We start from the raw sequence: 13,679 nt of genomic DNA on the forward strand, positions 1-13,679 counted from the left end.
ACTGCGCAGTCCTGCGCCATTCTTACAGTTGTTGCTATGCGTGAGCCCACTGTTGCAGCCACTGTGTCAGTCCATCTCATTGAAGGCCTTCGTCTCCTTTGCTTACTCTCTACTTTACCAAGCATGGTGTCCTCCAGGGACTGATCCCTCCTGATAACGTGTCCAAAGTACAGGAGACATAATCTCGCTATTCTTGCTTCTAAGGAGCATTCTGGTTGTGTTTCCGGGACAGATGTGTTTGTTCTTTTGGCAGTCCGTAGTATATCCAGTATTCTTTGTCAGCACCACAATTCAAAGGCATCAGTTCTTCAGTCTTCCTTATTCAGTGTCCAGCTTTCGCATGCATCTGAGGCTATTGAAAACACCAGGGCTTGGGTCAGGCGCAGCTTAGTCCTCAAGGTGACATCTTTGCTTTTCAACACTTTCAAGAGATCTTTTGCAGCCGATTTGCCCAGTGCAGTGTGTCTTTTGATTTCTTGACTGCAGCCTCCATGGGTGTTGATTGTGGATCCAAGTAAAATGAAATCCTTAACAATCTCGATCTTTTCTCTGTTTATCATGATGTTGCTTATTGGTCTAGCTGTGAGGATTTTTGTCTTCTTTATGTTGAGGTACAATCCATACTGAAGGCTGTGGTCTTTGACCTTCATCAGTAAGTGTTGCAAGTCCTCTTCACTTTCAGCAAGCAAGATTGTGTCATCTGCATAACACAGGTTGTTAGTGAGTCTTCCTCCAATCCTGATGCTCCGTTCTTCTTCATGTAGTCCAGCTTCTTGGATTATTTGCTCAGCCTACAGATTGAATAGGTATGGTGAAAGGTTACAACCCTGATGCACACCTTTCCTGACTTTAAATGATGCAGTATCCCCTTGTTCTGTTTGAACGACTGCTTATTGATGTACGTACAGATTCCTCATGAGCACAATTAAGTGTTCCAGAGTTCCCATTCTCTGCAGTGTTCTCCATAATTTGTTATGATCCACACCATCGAATGCCTTTGCATAGTCCATAAAAGACAGGTAAGCATCCTTCTGGTGTTCTCTGCTTTCAGCCAGGATCCATCTGACATCAGCAATGACATCCCTGGTTCCACATCCTCCTCTAAATCCAGCTTGAATTTCTGGCAGTCCCCTGTGGATATACTGCTGCAGCTGCTTTTGAAGGATCTTCAGTACAATTTTGCTTGCATGTGATATGAATGTAATTGTTTGATAATTTCCACATTCGGTTGGATCACCTTTCTTGGCAATAGGCATAAATATGGATCTCTTCCAGTCAGTTGGCCAGGTAGCTGTCTTCCAAATTTCTTGGCATAGACGAGTGACCACTTCCACTGCTGCATCTGTTTGTTGAAACATCTCAGTGGTATTCCATCAATTCCCTGGAGTTTTGTTTTTCACCAGTGCCTTCAGTACAGCTTGAACTTCTTCCTTCAGTACCATTGGTTCCTGATCATGTGTTACCTCCTGAAATGGTTGAACGTTGACCAGTTCTTTTTGGTATAGTGACTCAGTGTATTCCTTCTATCTTCTTTTGATGCTTTCTGTATCATTTAATATTTTTCCCGTAGAATCTTTTGGTATTGCAACTCAAGGCTTGAATTTTTTCTTCGGTTCTTTCAGCTTGAAAAATGGTGAATGTGTTCTTCCCTTTTGATTTTCTATCTCCAGCTTTTTGCACATGTCATCATAATACATTTTAATACTACATTTAATGCATTGTAATACTATGTACATACATATTATATAATTATAAATCTTTTTTGAGTACTTGTTGTGCCACATATTGTCAAATGCATGATACACATTAATTCCTTTAAACCTCTTAACGTTATAGGCTCTATGTATTATCACCATTTTACCCATGAGAAAACTGAGGCACAGAGAAGTTGTTATTTGCCTGAGGCACGCGAGGAAACATCCAGTATTCAACCTCAGGCATTCCAGCTCTAAAGCCTGTGCTTTTTTGTGATTCGTGTCTTTCGATAGGTCTGTCCCAGGCTAAGGATTCAGGGCCAAATATAGTGTATTCAACAGGTTTGTGAAAAGAAACCATATGCCTTTGATGTACTGATTTCTCAGTATTTACTTACTAATACTTCAGCTCTTGCCAGTCAGTACAGCTCTCCTACCTTTTCGTGGTTATTTTACAGGAGGCAGATCATACCTCAGTATCCCGTATCTTTACGTCTGCATAACTGCATCCGTGTGAAGAGTTGTGTTCATTGTCTTAAAACAGTGATACAGAAACTCAGTGGTGCCTTTTATAAACTCGTTGGGAATATATATTCCCCTCACTCACACACATCTCTTGTATTCCAGGGAAATATATATTGTAAGGAATTCAAATTTATATTTCAGGAGACATGGTTTATCCAAATGCAAGTGCTAAGCTTATTTTGACATTTTAAAACATGTACTTATGGCTCAGAGGAAGTAAAATAACATAGTTTTTAGCCCATTTTAATGCTTTTTATTATAGCTTAATAACATTAAATTGGGTAAGTTTAATCCTTATTCTAAGTTTAAATTTTAAAAAAAAGTGGTTTTCTTTACCCTGTTGCTCAGTGATGCATATAAAAAGGCATTTGTGTGCTTATTTGGATTTTGTGTTGGTGTCAACACTGAATTTTAATTCATGCTTTTTAAAAAATCTTTAAGGAATTCTTTTTTTAAAATTGAACTTTAGATGATGGTTTACAGAACAAACTAGCTTCTCATCAAAAACTTATTACACACGTTGTTGTATGACATTGGTTAACAACCCCATGACACGTCAACACTCTCCCTTCTCAACCCTGGGTTCCCTTTTACCAGCTGTCCTGTTCCCTCGTACATTCCAGCCCCTGCCCCAGGGCTGGTGTGCCCCTCTAGTCTTGTTTTATTCGATGGGCCTGTTCAATCTTTGGCTACAGGGGTGAACTTCAGGACTGACCTCATTACTGAGCTGAAAGCGTATCCAGGGGCTAAGAGATTCGTTTTTAATAATAATAATGCTCATTATAAAAAATGTGGCAAATGCAGGAGTATAGATATAAAGAAGAAAAAAAATTGCCCAAAATTTACCATGCAAACGACCTCTGTCAAAATTTTATCAGTTGTTATTCATGTTTGTATGTATGTGTATCAATCAACAGACGAGTATTTTTCATGTCATTAACCATTCTTCAAAAATATAACTTTTAATGACTACATGAAATTCTATAAGTCATATAACTAATCAGTTCATTATTATTGAATAAACCCCAAAAAACCAAACCCAGTGCCGTCGAGTTGATTCCGACTCATAGTGACCCTATAGGACAGAGTAGAACTGCCCCATAGAGTTTTCAAGGAGCGCCTGGTGGATTCGAATTGCTGACCCTTTGGTTAGCAGCTGTAGCACTTAAAAAAATATTGTTGAGTATTCAATCTATAAATTTTTACTGTTTTAAGGAGTAAATATTTTTGTGCAAAATTCTATCCAATGTTTTCTGTTTTAAAGTAAAATATGAGTTAAATTTTACCTGTATGCTTGTGTAATATAAGTGTTCTATGTGATTTTTCAAAAATCTCTGGTGCTTCTCATGTGCTGGGCAATATAATGCCTATACTGCATCTTCAAGAAATATTAATTTGATGTTTCTTAAATACCACATTTCTAGGTTGCTTGGCAATGGGTCTGTGAAGTTCCTGCTTTCATGTTGCTCACAGTTTTTAAGCTGTTAATTTACTTGTTTTTAAAAAAAAAATTATTCATAGAAAATATGAATGACTCTTTAAAAAGCTGGATTCTTAATATTTAATGATTTCCCCTGAAAATTAATGGTGAGAGAGATTCCTGGGCAAGATATCTGGATGTTTTTGAGAAAATTAAAAACTATGTGTTTTAGCACAACTGTAAGAGTAATGATGACACAGCTTTCGCTTCAGGAAAATCAGGAATACTCTGGGAATTTTAGTGTTTATCTTTTTATTGTGTGCATGAGTGTGTGTGACTGTGGCTTTTGTTTTTGTTTTATAATGTTCAGTTCATAACTAGTTCAATTAATTTAAAAAAAAACTTTTTTTTTTTTAGCAACAAAATTTTGGAAAAGTGAAATGGTTTGATTAATTAGGTAGGCTGATGATATGGTTTATCGTATTTATGAATTAGTGATTTTTTTAAAACAATAGGCCACAGTAGCACAAACTTTAATTTTCTTTGACTTCATATTTTATTATTTCTAGAAATGGACACATTTTATTCATTAAAAGTGTTCTGCAGATTAAACCACATGTAGCAAAGTTTTTATGGAAAATTAAGTCAAGAAAGTTGCTCTTTCTCCTCCAGTGGGATAAGCACTTCCTTTCACCTGTTTGTCTTTCACACAGTGAAGGACTCTTCAGAAGTTCAAAACCAGACTCTACTGAGTTGACTGGGTGACTTTGGGAAAGTTACTTAACTTTTTTCTCTTTACTCTGACTGTTTTAAACTTTATGATTTTGACAAAAATTTCAAATTATAGTTGCAAAAATAGTAGAGTCCCCGTGTACCCTTCACCCAGCTTCCCCTGATGTTAACACCTTACATAATAACGATAGTGCAGTGATCAAATTAACAGTGGCACAATATTATTAATTAAACTGTTACCCACTATTACCCACTGCCGTCGAGTCGATTCTGACTCATAGTGACCCTATAGGACAGAGTAGAACTGCACCATGGAGTTCCCAAGGAGCGCCTGGTGGATTCAAACTGCCGACCTCTTGGTTAGCAGCCATAGCACTTAACCACTATCCCACCAGGGTTTCCAATTAAGCTGTAGGTCTTATTAAAAATTTACCTGTTTTTCCACTAATGTCCTTTTTCCAGAATCCCATATTGCATTTACTTAGTTGTCATGGCTCCTTAGTCTCCTTCGACCTGTGACAGTTCTTTAGTTTTTTCCGTTCATTTATGACCTCGACACTTTTGAATAGTACCGGTCAGTTATTTTGTAGACTACCTCTCGTTCTAGGTCTTGTGTTTTGCATACTAGGTTAAGCATTTTTGGCAAGGATGCCACAAAAATGATGTGCCCTTTTGAGTGCATTATATCAGCGGGTTCATGATGTTGATACGTTTTATTCCTAGTGATGTTAATTTTGATCACCAGTAGTAAGGAGGCGTCTGCCAAGTTTCTCGACTGTAAAGATTTCCTATTCTGTAAAATGGGCTGTTATAAGGATACAATGAAATTTCATGTAAAGTATTCAGCATAGTTTCTGTTACATACTGAGTGTTCAGTAAAATTATAAAGCATCTTTCTCAGATCATTTGGAAGGCATAAGATGCATATTCTACCCCGTGATCATTATTAAGTTTAATTCAACACACCTCCTATGTTCAAGGTCCTTATTATAGTCAAGATTGTTTTAGGCTATCACATTTTTGACTTATCCTCAGGAAAAAATGCATTTTCCAATCCAGCATATACATACACACTGTTTTATGAAAAGTATATATTCTTTCTAATGTGATCTACTCTTTCTATTATACTGTCTTTTATATAAAAAGAAAAATGTTGGTCATAACCTACTACGTGATTTCATAATGGACTAAATTGATTTCACAATCCACTAATAAGATTACAACCAGTCTTTAAAAACTACTCATGTAGGTTAGGATGTGTTGTTGTTGTTAGTTGCCATCTAATTGATTCCAGACTCATGGCGACCCCATATCTGTAATAGGAAGTGTGGTGTGGGGAAAGAGCATAGACTTTGGAATTAGATGTGGGTTTGCATCCTGGCTCCGCTGTATGACTGGAGTAGGTTATATGGGCTCTTCTCACTTAGGCTTCCTCATCTGTGGAGGGTTTTTGTGAGAACCAAATGAGATAACAGTTATTAATGGTCCAGTCCAGTGCCTGCAAGTTGGGATCATAAAAGGCTTGAAAATGTTGGACTAGCGTTTAAATCCAGGGATGCTTTCTCAGCAGGGAGTGGTATGACCACATCTGTGCTTTGAGAGTGACACAGATCAATAATATTTGGGCTTCGTGTTTAGTGGCGCTGTGGTGAACTGTAGTTGTGGCCAGTGATTAGATTGATTAGTTGAATTTTTCCCACCCCAGATACAACCATGTGTGCCCCTCAAATGTGGGGGGTTCTGTATGTGAGAAAATTGAGGAAGACTGGTACAAGAATGAGGAGGTGGTACCCTTACTTGGAGAGAAGAAAGGGAAGACGTGTCCTGCAGAGGGGTGGCTGAAGAAAGGGCAGGGTTGGGTGCTCTTGTTGGAAGTACTTTGAAATCATGGACTCATGGATTTGGTATTATGTAGATAATTCAATTTTTTCATAATTTTCTTATATTCTGGAAAGCTAGAGAGAACCTCAGGAATATTCTGGGTAGAATCTTTCAAAGGAGTATTCTTATTAGTCAGAAAATTTGTCCCTTGGGACAGTTGATCCTTTTGGTAACTTCAGTCCACCGCAGCAGTTCTTTTGTAGAGCCTAAAGTAAACTGAGTTACTTGAACTAAAAGTAGGTAATTAGAAAGAAATGTTGTAGTGTGGAAACATACTAAATCTTGAAATACCATTACATTTAATTTTATAAAACATTCTTTTTAGTCTACTTGAGATAATACCAAATAGTTCACTCCTTTAACACTAGAATCACAGTTACCACACTTAATTATGTGTTTAGTGAAGATATTATGGACTACTTTCAAAACAAATTTTCATTTTTAAATTTAAACTGAAGACTTCATTATTATTTGAATGTTTATTAGCAAATCAGACAGTGATAAACTAAAGAGAAGAAACAGACAGATAGTTTGAGATTTCTGTATTCTGGACTTCTGTCTCTTACAGATGAATGGTAGGCTTGCTTAGGACAGCTCTGCTATCTGGAGCACTAAGGCTGTAGGAACTTCTTTCTTTTCCACTACAGCCACTACAGACTTCTCTCTTTCCCACCCTTCATTTTTCTTTGAGTCAAATCCACCCTTGACTTCTGAATCCATGCTTTTTCCCTTTTACCAGGGCCAACTGAAGCATGGCTGGCAATGGTGAGATGGGAAGGAAAGATAGATCTTATGATTAGTGCCATAATCACCGTAGCTGGTGGAGGAGAAAAAAGTGGCAGCCAGGAAGCCAACTTTGAACTGGGGTTACCTTAGTAGAAAGCTCCAGAGATCCTGTCCCTCCCCATCTCTACTACCCTTTTCATCCTGTCATTTTCTTTCCTTTCTGACTTCTTTATTCTAGGTTATGTGACTTGAAGTAGGGTTTACAGAGTGGCAGAAAGGAGAGCTAAGGAATGGCATGAGTCTCTAAAATCATTGTACTATAGGGTAGATGTTTTGTGGACATCCAGTTCAAATCTCTGATAATCTTTCCCTGACATGTAGCAGTTAGATTCTGTGATATCATTTTTGTTTTAAATGAATAGAAGGAGGAATTTCTAAAGAGTAATTTAAGTATAAAATATGAAGTCTTATGCTTGTAAATGAGTTTGTGATATTATTACAGTATCATTTTGTATTTAGGACCCTGGTGGCATAGTGGTTAAGAGGCTGGCAGCTAACCAAAAGTTTAGTGCTCAGATTCACCAGCCACTCCTTGGAAACCCTATGTGAGCAGTTTTACCCTGTCCTATAGGGTCGCTATAAATTGGAACTGACTTGACAGCGACAGGTTTTTCTTTGTTATAGGGTTGCTATGAGTGGAAATTGACTCAACAGCAGGGGGTTTTATTTGAATTTAACCATTAAAAATGGTGATTTATTTTGCATTGGGTCACTTACTAGTTAAGGATTTTTCCTATTTTTTAATTAATACGTTGTTTTATGACTCACACTTCAGTTTTACCGTAGGTTGTGTTATATTGTTGTTGTTAGGTGCCATCCAGTCATGATGATCCTATGTAAAACAAAACTCTGTCCAGTCCTGTACCATCCTCACAACCATTGCTGTGTTTGAGCCTGTTCTTCAGCCAGCGTGTCAGTCCATCTCCTTGAGCATCTTCCTTTTTTCGCTGACCCTCTACTTTACCAAGCATGATGTCCTTCTCCAGGGAGCGGCCCCTCCTGATAACATGTCCAGAGTATTTAAGATGAAGTCTCAGCATCCTAACTTCTAAGGAGCCTTCTGGTTGTACTTCTTCCAAGACAGATTTCTTCGTTCCCGACAGTCCATGACCCTGTCGCCTTCAAGATGATTGACCCTTTTCTTCCCCAACACCATAATTCAAATACATTGATTCTTCTCCGCCCTTCCGTATTCGTTGTCCAGCTTTCTCATGCATGTGAGGCAATTGAAAATACCGTGGCTTGGGTCAGGCACACCTCAGTCCTCAAAGTGGAGTCTTTGCTTTTTAACACCTAAAAGAAATCTTTTGCAGCAGATGTGCCCAATGCAATACATTTGATACCTTCTTTGATTTCTTGACTGCTGCTTCCATGGGTATTGATTGTGAATCCTAGCAAAATGAAATCCTGACAACTTCAATATTTTCACCATTTATTGGTCCAATTGTGAACAATTTTTTCTTTCTGTTGAGGTGTAATCCATACTGAAGGCTGTAGTCCGCTATCTTCCTCAGTAAGTGCTTTAAGCCCTCTTCACTTTCAGCAGGCAAGGTTGTGTCATCTGCATGTCACAGGTTGTTAATCAGTATTCCTCCAATCCTGATGCTTCGTTCTTCTTCATATAGCCCAGTTTCTCAGATTATTTGCTTAACATACAGATTGAATAAGTATGGTGAAAATATACAACCCTGACCCACGTCTTTCCTGATTTTTAATCACGCAGTATCCCCTTGTTCTGTTCAAATAACTGCCTCTTGGTCTATGTACAGGTTCCTCCTGAGCACAGTTAAGTGTCCTGGAATTCCCGTTCTTTGCAATGTTATCCATAGTTGGTTATCCACGCAGTTGAATGCCTTTGCATAGTCGGTAAAACACAGGTAAACATTTTTCTGGTATTCTCTGCTTTCAGCCAAGGTCCATCTGACATCAGCAAAGATATCCCTTGTTCTACGTCCATTTCTGAATTCTGGCAGTTTCCTGTTGATATACCGCTGCAACCATATTTGAGTTATCTTCAGCAAAATTTTACTTGCACGTGATATTATTGATATTGTTCCATAATTTTTGCATTCTGTTGTATCACCTTTCTTTGGAATGGGCACAAATTTGAATCTCTCCCATACAGTCAGTCAGGTAGCCTGTCTTCCAAATTTCTTGGCATAGACGAGAGAGCATTTCCAGTGTTGTGTCCATTTTTTCAACATCTCAATTGGTATTCTGTCAATTCCTGGAGTCTTGTTTTTGGGCTTCAGTGCAACTTGGATTTCTTCCTTCAGTACCATCGGCTCTTGATCATGTGCTACCTCCTGAAATGCCTGAACCTCAACTAATAGTACAGTGACTATGTATTCTGTCCATCTTTTTTTTTTTTAAGTTATTTTAGGTGAAAGTTTACAGCACAAATTAGTTTTTCATTCAAAAATTCATACAGCAATTGTTTTGTGACATTGGCTGCAATCCATGCAATGTGTCAACACTGTTCCCCTTTCCCATTCTACCCTAGGTTCTCTGTGTCCATTTGTCCGGTTTTCCTATCCCTTCCTACTGTCTCGTCCTTGCAGCTGTTGCCCATTTGGTCTCATATACTTGATTGAACTAAGAAGCACATTCCTCACGTGTTACTGTTTGTTTTATAGGCCAGTCCAATCTTTGGCTGAAAGGTGTACTTAAGGAGTGTCTTCATTTCAGAGTTAGCAGGGTGTCCGGAGGCCATAGTCTCAGGGTTTCCTCTAGTCTCTGTCAGACCAGTAAGTCTGGTCTTTTTTGTGTGAATTTAAATTTTGTTCTGCATTTTTCTCCTGATCTGTCTGGGACCTTCTTTTGTGATCCTTGTCAGAGTGGTTGGTGGTGATAGGCAGTTATCATCTAGTTCTTGGCTCAGGATGGTAGAGGCTGTGGTTCATGTATGAGGTCCTTTAGTCCTTTGGACTAATATTTTCCTTGTGTCTTTGATTTTCTTCGTTCTCCTTAGCTCTGAACATGTTGACCAATAGATGTATCTTAGATGGCCACTCGCAAGTTTTTAAGACCCCAAATACTGCTCACCAAAGTAGGATGTAGAACATTTTCTTTATGAACTATGTTATGCCAGTTGACCTAGATATCCCCTGAGGCCCAGCCCTCAGCCCCAGTAACTCAGTCCCTTAAGGTGTTTGAATTTGTCTGGGAAGCTTCTATGACTTTGCCTTGGTCAAGTTGTGCTGAATTCCCCTATATTGTGTGTTGTCTTTCCCTTCACCAAAGTTAACACTTGTCTCCTAGCTAGTTAGTGGCCTTCCACCTTCTTTTGATGTTTCCCGCATCATTCAATATTTTGCCCATAAAACCCATTGCCATCGAGTCGATTCCAACACATAAGGACCCTACAGGACAGGGCAGAACTGCCCCATAGGGTTTTCAAGGAGCAGCTGATGGATTTTAACTGCTGACCTTTTAGTTAGCAGCCGAGCTCTTAACTACTGCGCCACGTAGAATTCTTCAGTATTGCAACTTGAGGCTTGAATTTTTTCTTCAGCTCTTTCAGCTTGAGAAATCTGAGGGTACTCTTCCCTTTTGGTTTTTCAACTCCAGATCTTTGCACATTTCGTTATAATACTTTGTCTTCTCGAGCTACCCTTTGAAATTTTCTGTTCAGATCTTTTACTACATAATTTCTTCCATTTGCTTTAGCTACTCTACATTCAAGAGCAAGTTTCAGAGTCTCTTCTGACATCCATCTTGGTCTTTTTTTTCTTTTCCGTCTTTTTAATGACCTCTTGCTTTCTCCATGTATGATGTCTTTGCTGTCATCCCACAACTCGCCTGGTCTTCAGTCATTTGTGTTCAGTGCATCAAATTCTTGAGATGGTCTCTAAATACAGATGGAATATACTCAAGGTTGTACTTTGACTCTCATGGACTTATTTTAATTTTCTTCAGCTTCAGCTTTGCCCCGGCCTTGTTCTTACTGATGATAATTGAGCTTCTCCATCATCTCCTTTCACAGATTTAGTTGATTTGATTCCTGTATATTCCATCTGGTGAGTTCCGCCTTTACAGTCTCCATTTTTGTTGTTGAAAAAGGTATTTCCAATGAACAGGTAGGTCATTAGTCTTGCAAAATTCTATTGTGCGATCTCTGCCTTCATTTCTGTCGCTGAGGCAGTGTTTTCCAACTACTGATCCTTCTCATTTCCAACTTTCGCATTCCAATCACCAGTAATTATCAATGCATCTTGATTGCATGTTTGATCGATTTCACTCTTCTGAAGTTGGTAAAAATCTTCAGTTTCTTTATCTTTATAGCATTCTTGGTTGGTGCATAGATTTGAATAATAGTCATATTAACTGGTCTTCGTTGTAGGCTTGTGAATTTTATCCTATCACTGACATAGTTATATTTCAGGATAGATCTTGAAATGTTCATTTTGACAATTACTGTGATGTTGTTCCTCTTCAATATGTCATTCCTCGCGTTGTATACTGTGATTGTGCGATTCAGAATGGCCAGTACCAGCTCATTTCAGCTCACTAATGCCTACCAAACCTGTCTTCAAGCGAAGTGTTCTATTTCATTTTTGATAACTTCCAATTTTCCTAGACTCATACTTTGTACATTCCACATTCTGATTATTAATTGATGTTCCCCGCTGTTTCTTCTCGTTTTGAGTCATCCCGCATCAGCAAATGAAGGCCCTGAAAGCTTTACTCCACCCACTTCAGTAAAGTTGACTCAACTTCGAGGAGGCAGCTCTTCCCCAGTTGTATGTTGAGTGCCTTCCAAGCTGAGGGGCTGCTCTGCCAGCACTACAGCAGACAGATTTCCACTGCTCTTCATAAGGTTTTCACTGGCCAGTTTTTTTAGAAGAAGATCTCAAGGTCCTTCTGCCTAGTCTTTGTTAGTCTGGAAGCTGAACTGAAACCTGCGCACCGTAGGTGACCCTGCTGGAATTTGAAATACCAGTGTGGCATAGATTTCAGCCTCACAGCAACAAGCAAGCCACCACAGTACAGCCTGACGGATGAATGATAGAGGTTGTGTTACAGGAAAGTTGTAATTTAAAATTGGTGGCCCCTGCCCTGGTTCTTTTCACCCAGTCACCTTCTCATTTCCTTACCTCTTCACTTTTTTTTTTTTTACAACCTGCTTATAATTAGCAGTATCATGTACTCCTATGGTGCTACCCACTATCAAGCTTACCCAAAATATTTCGATTATTTTTAAGAAATATGTAGCAGATTGAAGAAAGTGTGTTTGATGGTTCAGAGATGTATGACTCCTTGAATAATCTTGATTAACAACTGGAAATGGTCTTAAGTTCTTATATTATCTGTTAGGTTGGAATTTGAGGGTTTTTTTTTTTTTTACCTTCTAGATCCTGATCTTATATGATTTTTCCATGGAAGCTAATATGTTGTTTTTATTCATGAACTTAAAAAAAAATTAGTTTTTCAAGTATTGTACAAAGAACCTTTTTTTCCTTAAATCATTTGACCGTAACTGTCTGCATTAAACCAAACCAAACCTGTTGCCAGCAAACCGATTCCAACCCATAGCAACTCTATAGGGCAGAGCAGAGCTGCCCCAAATGGTTTCTAGAGCTGTAATCCTTAGGAAGCAGACTGCCACATCATTCTTCTGTGGAGCAGCTGTTGGCTTTGAACCTCTGGCCCTTTGGTTTGCAGTCGAGCATCTAACCACTGTGCTGCCACAGCTCCTTGTGTTTTCCTTACCCTCTCTTTAATACTTTAATGTGTATTTCCTGCAAACAAACCTCAATAAAACCATTAAAATCAGGAAATTAACATTGGTACATTACTATAATCTTTAGATCTCATTCAAATGGATAGTCTTTCCATTTTACTCTCTTTTTATAGTTCCCATCTCTGCTGAAACGCTAATCTGATGATGCATGTTGTCTATCCTTTATCCTAGTTATTCTACTGTCTGATAACTTCAACATATGGGTCTGGGTCTACTGATTGTTTTACCCTAAGAATAGATTATTTTTTTCTCTCTTTTGTGTGTCTCGTTACTTTTTACTGAATTTTGGCATTCTCTGTAAAAGGACAGTAGAGACTGGGGTAAATGATATTTATGCCCGGAAATTGGCGCTCCTTCTATCAGGCCATTAGTGAGTGGAGCGGCAGTTGATTCGGTCTGCTCAGTAGTTGAATTGGGTTTGGACTTTGTTATAGCTATAGTTACCTTCAGTTCAGCACAGACGTCAAATTCCTTTTGCTACTTTGTGCATAGTATAGGGCCTGGAGTGCTGGAGGGTTTTTCTTGGTTTTCCTACTCTATCCTGCCTGCCTCTGCTCCTGCTCTACCTCGGCAGAGATTGCCTTTGCTTGTGACTCCATGTGAGGCGTGTGGTGGGTCCAGAGGAGGGCCAGTTCTTGGCTTTCCTGGTTCCACCAAAGTCTTAGGCAGGCCCTGTGTGCCTGGGGCTCAGGGTTGTCTTTCTCTGTGTTCCTTTCCCTCTTTCCTCTGACTTTGCTTTGTAGGAGCGAGTCTCCTGCCCATCTTCCCAGTGGTTATATCATTGGGGGATCCTGGGCCTAGGCAAATTGCCTGCTGACCACCCCTCATCGCCCAGGGGCAGACACCTTTGCTTCTGGCCCCTTCCGCAGTGATGGTGGACTTTTGCCTGAGACTGGGA

At 39.1% G+C, this 13,679-nt stretch overlaps 1 protein-coding gene across 5 annotated transcripts in view; it reads left to right on the top strand.

Annotated features, from left to right (window-relative positions):
• TMEM68 (transmembrane protein 68) overlaps positions 1-13,679 on the top strand; it is a 58,766-nt gene that overhangs the window by 9,525 nt on the left and 35,562 nt on the right. The window lies entirely within an intron of this gene.

Source organism: Elephas maximus, chromosome 19, assembly GCF_024166365.1.
Source record: "Elephas maximus indicus isolate mEleMax1 chromosome 19, mEleMax1 primary haplotype, whole genome shotgun sequence".
Lineage (NCBI taxonomy): Eukaryota > Metazoa > Chordata > Mammalia > Proboscidea > Elephantidae > Elephas > Elephas maximus.